This window comes from Mus caroli, chromosome 17, assembly GCF_900094665.2.
Source record: "Mus caroli chromosome 17, CAROLI_EIJ_v1.1, whole genome shotgun sequence".
NCBI lineage: Eukaryota > Metazoa > Chordata > Mammalia > Rodentia > Muridae > Mus > Mus caroli.
In genome coordinates, this window is record NC_034586.1 from 65,124,098 (window position 1) to 65,140,724 (window position 16,627).

General features: G+C 45.6%; 1 protein-coding gene across 3 annotated transcripts in view; it reads left to right on the forward strand.

Moving 5' to 3' along the window:
• The first annotated feature begins 520 nt into the window (after positions 1-520).
• Positions 521-16,627, forward strand: part of Epb41l3 (erythrocyte membrane protein band 4.1 like 3) — a 233,803-nt gene continuing 217,696 nt past the window's right edge. Inside the window, exon 1 of one of the 3 annotated variants that reach the window (XM_029471201.1) lies at positions 521-839. The gene's annotated coding sequence lies outside the window, so the exon portion shown is untranslated. The remainder of the gene's footprint in view (positions 840-16,627) is intronic. The other 2 variants (XM_029471180.1, XM_029471190.1) reach the window with 2 other exon arrangements.

The following is a 16,627-nucleotide window of genomic DNA, read 5'->3' on the forward strand; positions in this document are numbered from 1 at the left end:
GACCCTGTAAGCCAAAGGCAGGATCTTAAAAGCAAGAAGTTGACATAATCTGTCTTCAAGCCACATATGAGGGTAGGTGCTGGGACCCCCGAGGAGGAAGAACAACAGCAGCACTATTCTGTTTGGGAGTGAAACATACACAGGGCATCCCCAAACCAATTTCAGGCCTCATCCCTTGACTCCTTGCTACAATGGTTTTAAGTCTTTCCAGAAATTGCAAAACTGCAGTGGCACAGTCAGAGAACACTTTACTTGTTCAAACGCTTGAATACAGGAAGGGGTATCACTCACAAACCCTTGCCTTCCTATTGTCTTTACAAACATAGAATTGTGTGTGCACTTGTGTGTCTGAGTATGTGTAGGAAGGATCCCTCCTTGCAAAGACTGCTGGCTAGCAAGCCCCAAGAAAGCCTGGCATTAAGACTTTGCGAGCGCTCCCTGTTCCAAGGCCGAAGTAGGGCGGAGCCGAGCATGGGGTCCGCCCAGGAGCAGGGCGCAGCCAACTAGCGCCCCCGGGGGCGGGTCAGTTGAAGCTGAGCAGCACCGGTAGTCGCAGGCGCCCCGACGCGCGCTGCAGGTGGCAAGTTGGAGGCGCTGCCGCCACCGCTGCAAGAGAAGCCCGGGTCTGGCAACCTCTTGCAGCCACCGTGAGCCCTTTCCCGCCGCTGAGTCCGAGCTCAAACCCGGAAAAAGCCGAAGGGAACAGCCGCTGTGCAGGGACTAGGAGCAGCGCTCCGGCTGCGTGCCCTTGCGCTACTTTGTTTTCTCCGAGGAAGATTGTGCCTGGGGGCTGGGAACAGGTTCGAAAAGGAATCTAGAGCAAGGCTTCTGCTATCCAGGTGAGCACCTTTCCACCCGAGTGTCCCCTCCTTCCTTGCAGCAGGGGCCAGTGCAGTGCGCCGGTTTACCCCGTGGGCAGTGGCCGGGGCGCCTGCCCTTGGCTGAGGTCGATCCCTAAGAAGCCGGAAAGGGGCTATGATGGCCGGGCTGAAGGCTACCTGCTAGCGCCCTTCTGGAATGCGTAGGTTCTACGAAGCGAACGCTCGGGGTCGAGAGATCGGCAGAAAGGTGTTCTGGGGATAGCCTGCGGGCTTGCACTCTAGCTGGACTCGGCCCCCAGTTCGCCGCGTTGAAGCCGCAGCGACAGTGGGGCGCGGCTCCCCAGAGATCGCTTTCCCCCGCGACCTAGTGCGCTGGACCCGGGGAGCTCGCGAATCTCTGTCCCTAGGAGCCAGAGGCTCTAGAGGACGTCATCCCTCTCTGCTCAGGCAACTCCTCCTCCTCCCTCTCGCCTCCACCCCTCGGCATTGGCTGCCTAGCCAGCGGATTCGGAGGATTCGGAGATTCCGTGCCAGTGCCAACGCGCGCAGTGGTGGCTGCTGTCACTCTGCTCTCTGCCTTTGCAGGAGTTGGGGCGCTTGGGGATCGGACTCCCTGGCCCCCGCCTCCAGATTGTGAGCCTGGCTAGTTCTCTGCGAAGACTCGCTTTCCAGTACCCTCCGTGTTCCCTCCTCCTTGATACCCAAACCTTTTGCTCAAAGAGGGAATTTTGGAGCTTAGATCTTGCCTATCTTGGGTGGAATTGGGAAACCCCATAAGAAGGTGCTAGCCTTGGAGCTGACAGCCAGAACCTTCGTTTCCACCTCAGCACTTCAGTTCAGCATGAGTGGTCAGTGGCTTGACCTCCGAGTTCCAGGCTCCCTGAACGGCAGAGATAAGAGGCAGAATGAGAGGGTATGCTTGCTTTCGTGTGTGTGTGTGTGTGTGTGTGTGTGTGTGTGTGTGTGTGTGTGTTTCTCTCGCACCCAAGTGTGTGTCCGCCGCCCTTTGCAGCCAACTGCAATGAGATACTCCAGTCAGTTGACGGGTATCTCAGCAATGTGGGGCTTCATGCTCCTCTCGCTCTTGAAGCGGTCCCCTCCATCTAAGCTTGTCCAGGGATGAAAATGTTATGGTTGGAGACTGCGCGATGAGGGGTGCAGGCGTTCGCGAGGCGAATTGGGCTGTTTTTCAAAATGCAGGAGAGCTCCCCTGGCCAGGCATTTCATCTTCAGGGGATCGGGCTGTCAGGACCTCAGCTGAGGGTAGAAGGGGGTTGACTGGGCTCCCAGGAGGGCGTCGCGTCACCAGGAAGGCAGAGTTCAAGGGTCAGAACTCCCTAGGGCGCACCCTGCTCCAAAGCAGGAAAGCCAGGGGCGCTTGGGCCGAGCACCTAGCGCGCTCAGCGGCAGGAGGTGCCCGGGCAGAGCTGCACTGGGTTGACTGGGGGACTCCTGGAGCCAGGATCTGTGAGCAGAAACACCAGTCTGGAGGGCCGAGTCTGGTTCTAGGGTACCCGAGAATCAGGCAAAGTTGAGAACCAGGTTTGTACCTCTTGGTGGCTGCCCCTGCGGCTTTAAGAGCTGCAGCCGCGCGGTGCATTTGACTGGAGCCGCCTCTGGTGGTTTTTGCTTTTCCTTCTGCAGAAGGGAAGATGACAGGGTTTTCACTGGCCTGTGGATCCCGTGGTGAACTCTCCCTGGGAGCAAAGGGCAACCCCCAAAAGGCACTCAAGGGCATGGGCATCTACGATCTCACGTGTAGCTGAATCGAGACAGGGCAGGTCAAGGGTTGCCAGGGGAAATAAGGTCAACCCAACCCAGAGGAGAGGTCGAATCCAGCCTTGGGCTCTCTCTTAAGCGGACTTGGTGTTTAATGTACACCCTGCCTCACCCTCACAGACACTGGGCTAGTCGTTCACACACGTAATTCTCTCTGAAGTGCATTGGATTACGACTGGGCCGCAAGAGGACTGAAATCCACAAAACGAATGAAAGTAGAAAGGACTGTAAATCCCTGATCTGATTGCGATTTAAATCTAAATTCCATTTGAATACAAACAGACTCTATAATCTAGTAGCACAGGTCCATGTGGGGGCCCCCTACCCTGCATTTCTTATGACAGTAGAGAATAGGTTAAAATTTGCACAGGCCAGGTTGGAAAACTACTGTCTAGGAGAACGGGGAAGGTTGGGAGCCGGGTGAATAAGATTTGAAATAGGAGAGATTTCAGCTCAGACTGGGATTTAGGTCTCTCTCTTACCTTGCTGTTCATAAGCATTTCTGAGTTGCCTCCTGCGCAGTTCAGACCTAAGCCGCACAGAGCCGTTAGACCAGGCTACCTGTCCTTTTGCTGGGGACTTGGGGATGGGCATTCTTTGTGCTGAGAAGCAGAAAAACTATACTTATACCTTGACATATCCGACTAGAAGACGGTGCTCTTCCTTTCACTGAGACACAAACTGTCAAAGGTGGGGCTCTTCCACATACAATCAGGTGTCTACCCAACACATGAGAACTGATACAATGAAAACCACTGTCCTGGAAAGGTGTGTAGTAATTTCTAGGATCAACTCCAGATTTGATTACTATTGAAATCATTTTAAACTCTTGATAACAGTTTTTTTTTTTTTTTGAGGACTTCCAGGCACTATCCAGTTACAGATATTTAAAAATCTGGCATTGGTGAAGTTGATTCAAACGAGAAGGCACATAGGCAATGACATCATATGGGGTGGGGAGGGACCCCAGATGATGTAGCTGCTTAATCTCTGGGAAAATCCAGTGCCATCTGTGTTGGTTTGAAGGAGAATAGCCTCCACAGGCTCATATGTTTGAATGCTTGGTCCCAATTGGTAGAAGTGTTTGGGAAAGATTAAGAGGTGTGGCCTGTTGGAGGAGGTTGGTCACTGGGGTTGGGGCTTTGAGGTTTCAGAAGACTGGGACATTCCCAGTGGGACCCTCTGCGCCCCAGTCTACTTGTAGATTAAGATGTGAGCTCTCAGCTGCTCCTCCTGCCATCATGGACTCTGACCCTTGGAAACAGTTATCCTAACTAAACAGTTTTCTTCTATAAATGGTCCTTGTTACAGTGCTAAGCCACAGATTAGAAAAGTAACTAACGCAAAAATCCCCACTCCCCTGTTTCTCCAAGATAAAACCTATAGGTTCTTCATATTAGCCCAGCCCCAAACAGTTCACTCTCTTTACAATATGCTACACGATAGCACACATTTTTTTTCTGAAAATGCAAAAAGACACTTTTTTTTAAAAAAGACACTTTTTAAAAAGATCAACAATAAAAGCAGGGTGTGATTTGTGTGGGATTTTTTTTAAAGTGAGGGCAGGCTGGCTGTGAATGGTTCATTAAAAAAAAAAAAATCCAGAGAGTGAGATGAGTCACAGTCCAGTCCAGACAGCCGCTTCCTCATCTACGAGGAGAATAATAATCCCCTACAACTCTGTAAGAATTAATTTGCAGCTCTGGAGCTCTCTGAGACACTTAGGAGAGAAGTGTGAGATGGAGCAAATGAGAATAAAGGGTTTTCTGATTCAGAGTTGGCTTATCAAGGCCAGAGCCACCACTGGAAAGACGGGACTTCTGCAAATACGCCAGGACCTCACCCAGATGTGGAAGTAAAAGAATTGATCTTACAGAAGTAGAAAGTAGCAGAGTGGTCAGGAAGGAGAGGAAGGAGGGTTGGTCAACAGGTGCAAAAATGCAGTTCTCCCAGGGACTCACCTTCTAGAGTTCTATGACCCAGTAGGATGACCACAGTTAAAAGCAAGCTGTTGTGTGTTTCAAAATAGGAAGAGACAACTGTGAATGCTCCCAACACAAAGACACGATGAGTCTTTGAGCTGATGAATAGGTCGATTACTCTGCCTTATCTAATTGCTTATTGTAAGCATGCATTGACATATCATACTCTGCACCGTAGATATGTCCAGTCATGAGCTGCCACTTTAAATATAGACAAGTAAATGGATGAAAATAGGACTTCATTGAAAAGATCCTAGCTAATGAGACGACAGATTTTGAAAGGCACTGAACCTAATCTTCACAATTGAGATGGAAAAACCTACATAGTGAAGAGGCGGAGTTTATGGCCTGTCATCTCACCAGGTCACCCTAGTGACCAAGGAAAAGAAAAGCATTTGTTTTGGCTTAAGGCTGGTTGTATAAAAATCTCTGAACATTTTATTCAGAGAATTTTAGTGATTTGATGGTGCTACATAAAAGGAAAGATAGATGCATGTCCAGAATGTGTCCTGAAAAGCTAAATATGTCACAGCCTGCAGCTAATGCAAGGGACAGTGTCCTGTGCAAAGAAGTGGAGACATAGAGTTGAAAAAAGCCTGTCTTAGGATACCTTGTCATGAGGGAGGGAGGGAGGGAGGGAACAGATTACTCAGTGAAATTCAATGGTGATCCAGTTAGATGGCACTAAGCATACCTGAGAACCACTCTGGGCATTTTAGGCAAGTAAGATTCAGGCAAAGGGGTGATTACCAGTCCTTCACACTGAGAGTTCTGGAAACAGAGAGATAAATAGATGATCGATAGATAGATAGATAGATAGATAGATAGATAGACAGAGAGGCAGAGAATTTATTTCCTGTATGTCTGAGATATGGTAGATATGTCAATAAGTCTAATTCTATTTAAAAAATAAAATAAAAAAAGAGTGATCTGGAATTTGGACTCCTTGTTCCTGCCATGGGTTCATTCTATGTATCTAAGACCTCAGAGTCCCCATCTGTAATGAGCGTACAAAGAGGCTTTGGGAGAACTCAGTAACACACACACACACACACACACACACACACACACACACAGCACCACATCTGGCTTTGCCCTTGGCCTTCAGGGTAGCTCCCCAGAAATAGGTTCTCTGACTTTCAGATTAGGAAGAGGTTCTTGGCTGGGTGAATGACTGCCAGCTCTGGATTGTAACGATTTGACTTCTGTTATAAATGTAGCCTCACTTGCTCCTCTGGGTTCCAAGTGCACGTTCCATCTGGGTGTCCCACCGTCACCTCAATCTAAGCAAAGTCTAGACATCTCATTCTCTCTACAACCACCTCAAAACCTCCAAGTCCCTAGTCACCGGAGATAGAGGACTGGTCTTCATCTTTCACGGCTTCCTTTCTGTGCTCTGCTCCCCGATAAGAACACACGACCGAATGCCAGTGCTGGGTGGCAAGGGCAGCTACTCCCCGTTCTCCCAGTTCCAAGGCCATTGGTCTCTGTCTACTCCATTGCTCCTGCTTAGACCGCAACGATATCAGTCTAGATCACATCAGCTCTCGGGCAGTGTGGTTCTGACCATACTGCTCCCTGCTTCCAAACTCCTCCTACTTCTTAGCCTTGTCCCCAGCATCCTGTACCTAATGCAATCCCTATGCGTGCTGTGTTTCTTTCCTGTTTCATTTTCATGACTGTGTCTCCTTCATTCCATCTTGTCCATTTTGAGCACCTATCAGTTTTCTAGATCAAATCCAAGCACTGCCACCCATGTGAAGTTTCCCATCTACAAGAAAGTACAAGCTTCACTTCTCCCATCTTTCCTTGGCTCAGCCCTTAACAGTGCTTTTGTTCCTTGCTGTACTTTATCGATAGAGAGCTGAAGTTCTATGTCACCAGTCAGTGCCTAATCATAAGTGTCCCTCATAAGTTCCCCCTTGATTAAATGATTGTCCAGAGATCCTTTAGAAGAGGTGGTAACAAAAGAGGGAAGGGAAGTGCCCTACTTAAGTTGAGTCAGAAGGAGGAAGAAGGATCCATCCCCCATGAGCAAATCCTGATAGACAGGAGCCATTATATAGAAACTTCAAAAACTATCCTCTACCTCGTTTATCTAATTACATGGATAATTTAAGCTTTCAGGAGTAGGAAGAATCTCTTCATTGTACAGATGAGAGGATAGCCATGTGAGCACCATAGCGCTTTTAAAAGCAGAATAGATGCTGTGGTTATAAAAGGAGAAATAGGAGCATAAGAATATGTTCTATGGGGGTGTGGTGAGGTATGGGGGAAGACAATGCCTTGGCGGGCCCAGGCCAAGGCATCCCTTCCCCCTGAGGGACCAGGCACACAATGGTATAGTATAAAATAGAGTTTATTCAGGGAATGGGGAGGAGAGTTAAGAGGGTAGCAGAGGCAGAGAAAGGCAGAGACAGGGAGAGAGGAGAGAAGTAGAGGCCAGCCATGACCACATGGAGAGAGGGGGGAAGGGGATGGGGAGAGGGGCGAAGCAAGAGGCAAGAGAAAAGAGGCAAGAGTGAGAGAGAGGAGGGGGCAAGCAGCCTCTTTTATAGTGGGCCAGGCCTACCTGGCTATTGCCAGGTAACTGTAGGGATGAGCATACCTGGCTCTTGCCAGGTAACTGTGGGAGTAGAGTTCAGACAGAATACCAACAATAGATATGGGCAGCCAAGATGATAGTGATTGGGCTGAAAGAAAAATGAGAAATACTAGGCACAGTGCCACGAACCATGGGATGCACCCAGAAGTCCAGGCGAAGACTCTTAGTGTGGGGACCTATAGGACCTATGGTTTGTCTCATATTCACTCTTCAGAAGCTTTTCATCGGATCCCGGTGATTTACAAAGTAGCATCATGCACGTGTTTGCTGGCGTGTACGGATGTTGAAATGCTTCAGGTCTAGATGAAACTCTTTATTCCAAGATTTAGACATGAAGGATTTCTCGTAATTGTATATGCCCCCCTCCTTTTTTTTTTAAGAGTGAAAAGATGAAGTCATTTCTCATGTGCATTTTAAATGTCAGAAGTCAAGTGGGGAAAATTATTATAGAAAGACTGCTGGTTTCAATATCTCAGCAACAAAACGGCTTGCACACACTGTCTTAAATATACATACCTTCAACCTTGAGCATAGAGCTCTACCATCATCAAATCCTTGTTAAGAGTGATGGTGGTTTCAATGAGAATGGCCTCCGTAGGCTCATATATTTGAATGTGCAGTCACCAAGGAGAGGAATTGTTTGAAAGATCTAGAAGGATTAGGAGGCGTTGCCTTGTTGGAAGAAGTGTGTCACTGGTGGAGGGCTTTGAGGTTTCAAAAGCTCATGCTAGGTGCACCCGGTCTCTCTCTCTCTACTCACCCTGGTCTCTCCCTCTCCTCTCTCTACTCACCCCACTCCCCTCTCTTCTCCACTCTATTTTTCTCTCTCTACTCCTCTTCTCCCCTCCCTTGTGGATCAGGATGTAGCTTTCAGTGACAGAACAGTGACTAAGACAACAGTCAATCATGACGGGAACTGACATAGCCCAGTATTGAGGCTTTAAATACTGTGGAATTAGTGACCTGGAATCAGTGCAACTGTGTGGCTATGAGTGTGTAAAGCCACCATACCAGCGTATTGGTACTGCTCGTATGGTATTTGTATGGTGTACATAACTGCAGCGAAATGGAAATGATGCTGTCTGCTCACTGTGTGCAGGTATTTGGCTACCCGTGTGTGGCTCACACGAAGAAGTCCTCTGGAAGGTTACTGAGCCTCTCCTGGACTCAACTTCCTCACTGGTAAATGGCAATAACTGAATTTCCCACATCCCATAGAGGACACAAAAACCAAATGACATCTGATTTGTGGATGCGCTTTATCGGTGATAAAGCGAAGCGTTTGCAGCAGTTTGATTGCTGGTTTCATGCAAGTTCAGCGGTTTAGCATACAGCTCTCCCCACAACCCTTCATAAAACTACAACGGGAAACATTTATAAGATTGGATCTGAGCTCAAGTGCAGCCTGAACCCTGAGACACAGCACCACCTTTAAATTAAAAACAAACGCAAAAAACAACAAGAAGAAAACCTGTTCATTTCTCTACGAACTGACACCAAATTCTGTTAGGCAGGGCTGGGATTGTTTTTAATAGGCTGCAGGTCTGATGTAAAGGCTCCCACAGAATAAAATACATTTTTATTCCACCTAAGTTGTTTCTTTGGATGCCAGGTGTTCCTTTTCAGTTTGCACTGTGAATAAGGTCATATATACAGGTGAGCATGTGTAAGCATCAGAGGTCTGCAATGAGGTTATATTCTGACCCTTGTAAGTTTAAAATATTCTAAGCTGACAGTGATTTTGGTGCATCGAGCCTGAGGCACCAGAGCTCCACAACCCAGAACATGTCACATCTGCCCAGAGCAATGGCTCCTGATACTGCCCTTCCCCCCTCCCCCGCCCCCAGCATCTTAGAAGAAGATCATCTGTATCATCAGGAGCCCTGAAAAAAAGGGATCAAGATTCAGATTCTAGTTCCCACTGCCTCTGTATCCTTTGGCCTCAGTACCCAATTGAACAATCACAAGTTAGGTTTACCTGTATCTGGCCTACAGATGGTGGTGCAATATGAAAATGAGCAATGTGGACCTATTAGCACTGCCACACACATGGGGTGCACACTAACTGCCACCGTACCCAAATGGAGGTGCTCACCATCTGTCTGGGGCACAGTTCCCAAGGCCTCTGTGCTCCGTGGTCTTCTGTAAAGCTGTTTTGGTAATACCTACCTGCAGAGTGGCTGTGGGAAGTACCAGTGCCCATAAATGACTTAAGCGCACGCAAAGTATTCATGCAAGCGCAGCTCCTTTAGCCATGTGAGATATGCCACTGATATTTAATTCAGGACTCATTTTAACAAATTAACTTTCACTTTCAATATTTACATTTTACCCCTTTGACAGTGTCTCTGTCTGCTTACTTTTAATCAGATCTAGGAATAAACCGTAGCCCTGGGTAGATATACCGGATAATCCTCACACAAAATGTTTCCGCGCCTCAAAAGCACTCGACTCCTCTCTCTGTTTTGTTGATTCACTCATCCTGTATTTCTGGATCATTCGATTTGGAAGGGGGTGATAAATCTCAAGGATGAGCTCTGTACTGCAGTGAATTTATTCTCTCTGATCTAGATTATTTGTCAAATAATTAGATAAAATTTCCGTACTTCCATTTTTATTTGAGTGGTTGGAGCTAGTCCTGTTTTTTGAAATACACACACATATACATATATATACAAACACACAGATATATGCATATACATACATACATATATATATATATATATGTACATATATACATACACATATATACATATATATGTGTATGTATATATGGTACTGATGTAACCAGGTTACAAGAGTTTAAGGTGTAACACACCCGTGTTTATGGGACTGGTTTCTTCTGCAATGATGTAATTCTAACCATAGTCAAATCCTCTCAACATGGTTTAGGAATTTCTTCCTTGATTGTGATACAGAGACGTCCCTGTGTTCAATGCATCTTAGGTTCTGTTTCTGACTTCTATGTCGTCTGGATATGGTGGAGGGCTCAGGGCCACTGTTTTCTGTGACACCGAGAGGTTCGGGGATCCTTAAACATGCCTAAACTATTCAACATGTGAGGTCAAGACATTTGGAATTCACCAAGCAGACTGGGTGTCTTAGTCAGGGTTTCTATTCCTGCACAAACATCATGACCAAGAAGCAAGTTGGGGAGGAAAGGGTTTATTCGGCTTACACTTCCATGCTGCTGTTCATCACCAAAGGAAGTCAGGACTGGAACTCAGGCAGGTCAGGGAGCAGGAGCTGATGCAGAGGCCATGGAGGGATGTTCTTTACTGGCTTGCCTCCCCTGGCTTGCTCAGCCTACTCTCTTATAGAACCCAAGACTACCAGCCCAGGGATGGTCCCACCCACAAGGGGCCTTTCCCCCTTGATCACTAATTGAGAAAATGCCTTACAGCTGGATCTCATGGAGGCATTTCCTCAACTGAAGCTCCTTTCTCTGTGATAACTCCAGCTGTGTCAAGTTGACACAAAAATAGCCAGTACACTGGGGAACCACAGATGATTCCATGAAGAGCGGCTGGGGAAGTTGGCCTTGTAGGGGAAGCATTGGATGACCCCAGAGAAGCAGAGTTCAAAAAGGGCCAACCCAGAAGCCTCTGCATCACACTGTGCCCCACAGCGACCTAGAGCCATTCTGTGTCCTCATTCTTTTGGCTTCATTTCTTACACTTTGCTTTTTCTATGAAGGTTGAATCTTGGAATATTAAGCCTGAAAATAAATTTTAACATGTATGTATGTATGTATGCATGTATGTATGTATGTATGCATGTATGTATGTATGTATTATGTATGTGTGTGTATGTGTGTATTTTGTATGTGTTATGGGAGAGGGGTATCCATGTGCCTTGGTACCCCTGTGGCTGTCAGAGAACAACTTGCAAGGGTCCAATCTCTCCTTTCACGATGTGGATCCTGAGGCTTGGATTCAAGTCCTCCACCTTGGTGACAAGTCCCTCTACCTGCTGAGCCCTCTTGCAGGCCCCAGATGTTATTTTTATATGGTCAGATGAGTGGGATGGTTTCCTTTCAGAAAATGTGTGAGGCTTGGGGAATATTATCATGTCACAGCATCTTCCAGATTGTATTTATAAAGGATGAATAATTTGTGCTATTTTTAGCTGCTTGCTTCCTATAAAAAAAAAAAAGGATCAGAGATTGAAACGAATTAGGTAATGGTACAGTGAGTGATGTCACCAAGTGTGCAGGGTGACACAGTTGCCACAGCTCCTCTCAGAGGGAAAAAGTGTCCTGATGGTTCTCTTTAATCTCTTCTATTTCAGAATGGGAGCACTCTCTCCTCCCTGCAGGTACACACACACACACACACACACACACACACAGACACACACACACAGTGTTTAAGTGCAGCTTTGGTCTCTGTGGCATACAGTTAGCAGATGACTAGGAAAGATAAGCCCAACGTTGCTTTCCAGATTGCAGTCTCATCATTGCCTAATTCCCCTGATGATAGTTTGTGCTTCTTTATGGTGGGATCATGGCTGCTTAAGCTTTCCAATCTGTAGTCCTCGAGTGCTGCCTCGATTGGAAGACTGCTGTCCCCTCACCCTGACAGGAGCTTGAGCTGGACTGTTTTGTACACAGTCCTGTCATGATGAAACACATTTGGACATAAGGGAAGGACAGCAACACTTTGCACAAGTAATTTTATTTTTTTGCTATGTAAATTCTACTTAATTCTTTTAACAGCAATGATATACAACTATCATTAGGGTTTGAGTTCTCTGGGTAGTTGTCGCACAGACCTAGCCGGGTGGCTGCTAATACGTTATTACTCTGAGTCAACTCAACTAGCATTGCTTGCTATGTTATCTGAAGGTCTTCTGTAAATACTTCTCCTGTTACCTCTTCCTTGGTTTGAAGGAATTCAGAGAGACTCGGGATAATATTTTTCTTTCAAAGCACAGCAGAAGGAATTCTCTAGAATAAATGGAAAGAGACAGATAAATAGCCAAAGACAGCACATCCTGGAAACTCTGTGAGCTGGCCTCCCTTTGGCATAAGAGGAGTGGTGGTTACACCTGACAGTTCTCCTAGAGGAAGATAAAAGGCCTCTTGGTCCTGCTGGGGGGTAGCAAGTGTCACATCCCTACTGGGATCCCCTTATGTAATGCTTCCAGGGACAGTTGGGTTGAAGGACCAGGTCTCTGTATACAACGCTTACCTTGATGCCTGGAATACAGCTGATCTGAGGGAAAGTCTCTGACCTATAAAATTATTACTTTTGCTGAAAGTAATAATTTTATCAAGACTAAGGAGCAGATTTGACAGTGGAAGGAAATATATAAAACAGAAGAGGACAGTCCTCGCCAGCCATTAGACTTTGCTAGGTGACGTCTGGGAGCGGGGTTGTAGCAGGCATTCAGGAGACCATATCCTGTGCTCTTGGGAAGCTAATGAGTCAATTAAGCATTCCCTTCCCTAAAGATTAACCAAGCTCCAACCCCTTCCTCCAAAACATTTCTTAATAACCACAAGCCAGATCTTGTGAGGCTAATTGCTTGCTTTGTTTAACACAGAATACAACAACTTGGTTTTTCATGCTGCTTTAGAATTGAAACTGAAGCTCATAAACAGTTTTGTATTATTCAAGACAATCTAGTGGCTGCATTGACCAGCTTTGTTTTAGACATTTCTGCCCTGATCATCTCTCCATGCCCACCTTTTCTAGGCCTTCACTAGGATTACACCCTTAACACTAACCAGGGAATCTATGAAGATGAGCATCAACACCAAAGAGGGAATCTTTGAATCTGAGCATTCTATCAGTACTAAACATACGACTTTCCGTAGTTATTTATGCAAGAAACACAGATATTGTCTTGCCACTTAGATGGTCTCATCGTAGGAGCGAGCTGAGTTTGTGCACGTGAGGTTGCTTTGTGGCGATTTATGGCGTAGTGCTTGACTGTGTTGATTTGTCTCTGTTCACAAAGATATGCATTTGGTTTTTGGCATTGACCTAGTAAAGTATCCGTTTGCAAGTGATATAAGCAAGCCAGCATCAGCGACTGGGGGAGACAAGGTCAGTGACTTCGAAATGTTTAGAAGGCTTTTATTTTCCCACACACCGCATTCATGTTGGGGAGAAAGTTGGTTCCAGTGGCCGTGTGCCCCTTTGACCCAGGCTGGAAACGTTGCTGACATAGCCATTCCCATGTCTAGCCCATTGTCTCTGTTAAACCTTGAAGTAACATCTTCTTTTTGAACATTCCTCAAAGCAGAAGAAAAAGCATGGCCAAACAGTCCTTAGCTTAATGGATGTTGCACATTTTTCTTCTGAGAGCATGAAAATGTGGCCTGTTTTTGGCCTCTGGCTTCTTTAGCCTTTTGGATGAAAAGGCTAGGGTGATAGGAGATGGAGAGATACTGTCTGAGCATCCATCCCCGTGTACAGAGGGATGACTCACTTTTCCAAAAGTATTCTTGTGGCCCAGAATTTTGAATTCTTTACCTAGAGAAGAAATGTTTACAAAAGCATATGGTTAGGTCTTGAGATAGTGGAAACACTTAGGACCAGTTGTGAGACCTTGGGATAGGAAGTTCCATGTGTCTCCACATGGACAGCCTAAGTTAGGACCCTGTTGATAACCAGCTTCACAGACCCCTCCTTAATGCTACCTCTGCTGTCTAGCATCAGTCCACTAGGCTCAGACACACTCCACTATAGTCAGGCCATTTTACCTTCCAGGATACACTCTTTACAAAAAAAATGTATTACCTTCTCTTTTTTATTAGTAAATAAAACAACCATTGTCTTAGTTATGCTGGTCTAGGCAATACATAGAAGGCAATCTGGATTAATTATATTTACAGAGAGGATTGATAAATATAGGATTCTTCCTCTCTGTGTAAAAAAAAGTGAAATGCCTTGAGACTCAACACAAGTGCAGATCGTGAGTGTCCTTTGATTTGTTATTCATAAATTCTATTTTATACGCAAGGTGATGACACACGATATGGGAATATATGGGTTAATAAAAATGGTGTTCATCATGTAACAGGGAGACTTAGTAGGAAAAGACAAATGACCACAGTATAAACCATAGTAAGATGCCATAGAAGCTTTTGTGAAAATACCAAATCTTACCTATAACTGGAACAAAGCAATTAAATTGTTATAGTAATATTGAAAACCAATTAGGCCTATTGTCTAAAAAAAGGAATTCTGCAACAACGTCAGCTTCCAACACTATAACAAAACACCCGAGATACTGAACTGACAGAGAGAAAAGGTGTCTTTAAATCCAAATTTTTAAAAATATCTGTCCATGATTGAGTAGACCCATTGCTTTTAGGCTTATAATGAGGTAGGACAATGTAGTGGGAGTGTATGGTAATAGAAAGTGATGGATGCATGGTCTAAGCAAGAGAGACTGAGTACAGTGTGAGGGGAGTCTGACCATTCCCTCTGAGGGCCCTGAGCTGAACACTCCCTCTAGGTCCTGTCTTACACAGGCTTCATTACCTCTCAAGGGCCCCACCCTAAGAACCAACCCTCGATCACATAGGCCTCTGGGGTGATCTAACCTGGTTCTCACCACTTCTCAGTCTCTGCTTAGACTATACCCTAGCCTTTCTGTTTCTTGAGTTTCCAGCAGGCTTCTCTGGAGAAGGTTGGTCAATGAAATATTTTGTCATGATTAGCCTTGTCCCCAGCTAAGTACTCTGTCTTCACACACTATAGACCCTGCCACAGCTAAGCCATTTCTCTCTGCTAACACACACCCTTCAATTTGTTATTAAAATTATAATCACAGTTTCAGGTGTGATTTATTCCGGCAGACCGAATATTAAAGGAGCTATTTTTATCCCTCTGATGCCGCAGCTCCAAGTCAGATATTTGGCCATCACTGTGCCACCCATGTGTCTTGCCCCTGGCTTCTTATTGGAGCTGAAACTGAATGGATGTTTCCCCTTTATTTCTTCAACACAAGGACCTTGAGAACAGATTAAGTCTGCAACGACTTCTGAAGGGAGACATGGGAAAGAACCAAAAGGGAGGCACAGAGTGGTCTGGGCATCAGAGAAAGCCCATCTCCTGCAGAAGTGGTCGACTTCCTTCAGCTCTGTGAGGGATCCTCCAGACAGGAGCCTTGACCTTGATTCTGGCTGTTCAGGAACACAGGAAGTGCTAAGAAAGAGAAGGAAGCTCCTCTCGACACATTTCCCGTGGATTAACTAGAGGTGATGTTAAAAGAGTTTCCGTTCTCCTGGCCATCTGGTCCTGGAAGCCCAACACTAGGGACCACTTAGTGGGAGCTTTAATAACGTTCCCTTTGAATGAATTGCAAACTGCTGATGATAAATTCATCCCATCTTCACACAAATAGTTTTTAAGGCTGACTGTGTTTTCCATAATAAAAAATAAATCTGAGTGGCATTGTAGAGGCTGGAGAGACAGCTTGGTGGTTAGGAACACTGGTTGTGCTTGCAGAAGATACAGGTTCAACTCCCAGTGCCTACATGTGGCTGGCAACCATTTCAGAGGTTGGGGGTTCAACACCTGCTTCTGACCTCTGGATAGCAGGCTTACCCATGATGGACAGATATGCATGCAGCAAAAACACCCATACAAATAAATAAAAGCTTAGTTTTTAAAAATGGAATTAAGTTATAAATCTGTTGATGTTTGGCTTGACTAGAGGGAACTTTACATCTATTTATGCACTAGAAATGGAAGTTAGGGGGCTGGAGAGATGGCTCAGTAAAGAGTACTGACTGTTCTTCCAGAGGTCCTGAGTTCAATTCCCAGCAACCACATGGTGGCTCACAACCATCTGTAATGGGATCTGATACCCTCTTCTGGTGTGTCTGAAGACAGCTACAGTATATGCACATATATAAAATAAATAAGTCTTTTTTTAAAAAAATGGAAGTTAGGATAGTGCAAGCCTTCTATAAAATGTCATGATACTCATGAGAGAACAAAAGGTAAATAATGTCTGCGTGTGATCAGAAAACTCATTCCGATCTCATGGCTTCCCCACTATATTCTAGGGGTACCCAAGACACTGGACCCTACCATAAGCACCACTACCTTAGACCCATGGACTTTGTTGGATTAAAAAGTGATCAGCAAGTATCAAAGGGCCATCTCTGAAAACATCCAGTGGGTAACTGCACAGACTGAACAGGTAGAGTTAGGGATAGATTCTTATTTGTATGCAGTAAGTGTTAGTAAAAATTTAAATAAGATAAAAATAAAGATGCCAAAAAGATTTAAAAGAGAATGGGGAAAGGGCTTATGGGAGGGTTTAGAGAGAGGAAAGAGAATTAAGAAATGCTGTGAGTAAATTATAATCTAAGAAGAAGAAGGAGGAGGAGGGAGAGGGGAAGGGGAGGGGAAGGGGGAAGGAAGAAAAAGAAGAAGAAGAAGAAGAAGAAGAAGAAGAAGAAGAAGAAGAAGAAG